Source organism: Scyliorhinus torazame, chromosome 21, assembly GCF_047496885.1.
Source record: "Scyliorhinus torazame isolate Kashiwa2021f chromosome 21, sScyTor2.1, whole genome shotgun sequence".
In the NCBI taxonomy this organism is placed as follows: Eukaryota; Metazoa; Chordata; class Chondrichthyes; order Carcharhiniformes; family Scyliorhinidae; genus Scyliorhinus; species Scyliorhinus torazame.
The window spans coordinates 130,741,915-130,745,667 of record NC_092727.1 but is presented as its reverse complement, the minus strand read 5'-3'; positions in this window follow the sequence as shown (position 1 = coordinate 130,745,667).

The following is a 3,753-nucleotide window of genomic DNA, read 5'->3' as shown; positions in this document are numbered from 1 at the left end:
ACAGGGTGCAGACCCCCGAGCACAGGGTGCAGACCCCCGAGCACAGGGTGCAGACCCCCGAGCACAGGGTACAGACCCCCGAGCACAGGGTGCAGACCCCCGAGCACAGGGTGCAGACCCCCGAGCACAGGGCGCAGACCCCTGAGCACAGGGTGCAGACCAGCCCCTAGCACTGGATGCAGACCCCCGAGCACAGGGTGCAGACCCCCGAGCACAGGGTGCAGACCCCCGAGCACAGGGTGAAGACCCCCGAGCACAGGGTGCAGACCAGCCCCTAGCACTGGATGCAGACCCCCGAGCACAGGGTGCAGACCCCCGAGCACAGGGTGCAGACCCCCGAGCACAGGGTGAAGACCCCCGAGCACAGGGTGCAGACCCCCGAGCACAGGGTGAAGACCCCCGAGCACAGGGTGCAGACCCCCGAACACAGGGTGCAGACCCCCGAGCACAGGGTACAGACCCCCGAGCACAGGGTGCGGACCCCCGAGCACAGGGTGCAGACCCCCGAACACAGGGTGCAGATCTCCGAGCACAGGGCGCAGACCCCTGAGCACAGGGTGCAGACCAGCCCCTAGCACTGGATGCAGACCCCCGAGCACAGGGTGCAGACCCCCGAGCACAGGGTGCATACCCCCGAGCACAGGGTGAAGACCCCCGAGCACAGGGTGCAGACCAGCCCCTAGCACTGGATGCAGACCCCCGAGCACAGGGTGCAGACCCCCGAGCACAGGGTGCAGACCCCCGAGCACAGGGTGAAGACCCCCGAGCACAGGGTGCAGACCAGCCACTAGCACTGGATGCAGACCCCCGAGCACAGGGTGCAGACCCCCGAGCACAGGGTACAGACCCCCGAGCACAGGGTGCAGACCCCCGAGCACAGGGTGCAGACCCCCGAGCACAGGGTGCAGACCCCCGAGCACAGGGTGCAGACCCCCGAGCGCAGGGTGCGGACCCCCGAGCACAGGGTACAGACCCCCGAGCACAGGGTGCAGACCCCCGAGCACAGGGTGCAGACCCCCGAGCACAGGGTGCAGACCCCCGAGCACAGGGTGCAGACCCCCGAGCACAGGGTGCAGACCCCCGAGCACAGGGTGCAGACCCCCGAGCACAGGGAACAGATCTCCGAGCACACGGTGCAGACCCCCGAGCACAGGGTGAAGACCCCCGAGCACAGGGTGCAGACCCCCGAGCACAGGGTGCAGACCCCCGAGCACAGGGTGCAGACCCCCGAGCACAGGGTGAAGACCCCCGAGCACAGGGTGCAGACCAGCCCCTAGCACTGGATGCAGACCCCCGAGCACAGGGTACAGACCCCCGAGCACAGGGTGCAGACCCCCGAGCACAGGGTACAGACCCCCGAGCACAGGGTACAGACCCCCGAGCACAGGGTGCAGACCCCCGAGCACAGGGTGCAGACCCCCGAGCACAGGGTGCAGACCACCGAGCACAGGGTGCAGACCCCCGAGCACAGGGTGCAGACCCCCGAGCACAGGGTGCAGACCCCCGAGCACAGGGTGCAGACCCCCGAGCACAGGGTGCAGACCCCCGAGCACAGGGTGCAGACCTCCGAGCACAGGGTGCAGACCCCCGAACACAGGGTGCAGATCTCCGAGCACAGGGAACAGACCCCCGAGCACAGGGAACGGACCCCCGAGCACAGGGTGCAGACCCCCGAGCACAGGGTGCAGACCCCCGGGCACAGGGTGCAGACCTCCGAGCGCAGGGTGCGGACCCCCGAGCACAGGGTACAGACCCCCGAGCACAGGGTACAGACCCCCGAGCACAGGGTGCAGACCCTCAAGCACAGGGTGCAGACCCCCGAGCACAGGGTGCAGACCCCCGAGCACAGGGTGCAGACCCCCGAGCACAGGGTGCAGACCCCCGAGCACAGGGTGCAGACCCCCGGGCACAGGGTACAGACCCCCGAGCACAGGGTGCAGACCCCCGAGCACAGGGAACAGACCCCCGAGCACAGGGTGCAGACCCCCGAGCACAGGGTACAGACCCCCGAGCACAGGGTGCGGACCCCCGAGCACAGGGTGCAGACCCCCGAACACAGGGTGCAGATCTCCGAGCACAGGGTGCAGACCCCCGAGCACAGGGTGCAGACCCCCGGTCACAGGGTGCAGACCTCCGAGCGCAGGGTGCGGACCCCCGAGCACAGGGTACAGACCCCCGAGCACAGGGTGCAGACCTCCGAGCGCAGGGTGCGGACCCCCGAGCACAGGGTACAGACCCCCGAGCACAGGGTGCAGACCCTACAGCACAGGGTGCAGACCCCCGAGCACAGGGTGCAGACCCCCGAGCACAGGGTGCAGACCCCCGAGCACAGGGTGCAGACCCCCGAGCACAGGGTACAGACCCCCGAGCACAGGGAACAGATCTCCGAGCACAGGGTGCAGACCCCCGAGCGCAGGGTGCAGACCCTCAAGCACAGGGTGCAGACCCCCGGGCACAGGGTGCAGACCCCCGGGCACAGGGTGCAGACCCTCAAGCACAGGGTGCAGACCCCCGAGCACAGGGTGCAGACCCCCGAGCACAGGGTGCAGACCCCCCGAGCACAGGGTGCAGACCCCCGAGCACAGGGTGCAGACCAGCTCCGAGCACAGGGTGCAGACCCCCGAGCACAGGGTGCCGACCCCCGAGCACAGGGTGCAGACCCCCGAGCACAGGGTGCAGACCCCCGAGCACAGGGTGCAGACCCCCGAGCACAGGGTACAGACCCCCGAGCACAGGGTGCAGACCCCCGAGCACAGGGTGCAGACCCCCGAGCACAGGGTGCAGACCCCCGAGCACAGGGCGCAGACCCCTGAGCACAGGGTGCGGACCCCCGAGCACAGGGTGCAGACCCCCGAGCACAGGGTGAAGACCCCCGAGCACAGGGTGCAGACCCCCGAGCACAGGGTGCAGACCCCCGAGCACAGGGTGCAGACCCCCGAGCACAGGGTGCAGACCCCCCGAGCACAGGGTGCAGACCCCCGAGCACAGGGTGCAGACCAGCTCCGAGCACAGGGTGCAGACCCCCGAGCACAGGGTGCCGACCCCCGAGCACAGGGTGCAGACCCCCGAGCACAGGGTGCAGACCCCCGAGCACAGGGTACAGACGTCCGAGCACAGGGTGCAGACCCCCGAGCACAGGGTGCAGACCCCCGAGCACAGGGTGCAGACCCCCGAGCACAGGGAACAGATCTCCGAGCACAGGGTGCAGACCCCCGAGCACAGGGTGAAGACCCCCGAGCACAGGGTGCAGACCCCCGAGCACAGGGTGCAGACCCCCGAGCACAGGGTGCAGATCCCCGAGCACAGGGTGAAGACCCCCGAGCACAGGGTGCAGACCAGCCCCTAGCACTGGATGCAGACCCCCGAGCACAGGGTGCAGACCCCCGAGCACAGGGTGCAGACCCCCGAGCACAGCGTGCAGACCCCCGAGCACAGGGTGAAGACCAGCTCTGAGCACAGGGTGCAGACCCCCGAGCACAGGGTGCAGACCCCCGAGCACAGGGTGCAGACCCCGGAGCACAGGGTGCAGACCCCCGAGCACAGGGTGCAGACCTTCGAGCACAGGGTACAGGCCCCCGAGCACAGGGTACAGACCCCCGAGCACAGGGTGCAGACCCCCGAGCACAGGGAACAGACCCCCGAGCACAGGGCACAGACCCCCGAGCACAGGGTGCAGACCCCCGAGCACAGGGTGCAGACCCCCGAGCACAGGGTGCAGACCCCCGGGCACAGGGTACAGACCCCCGAGCACAG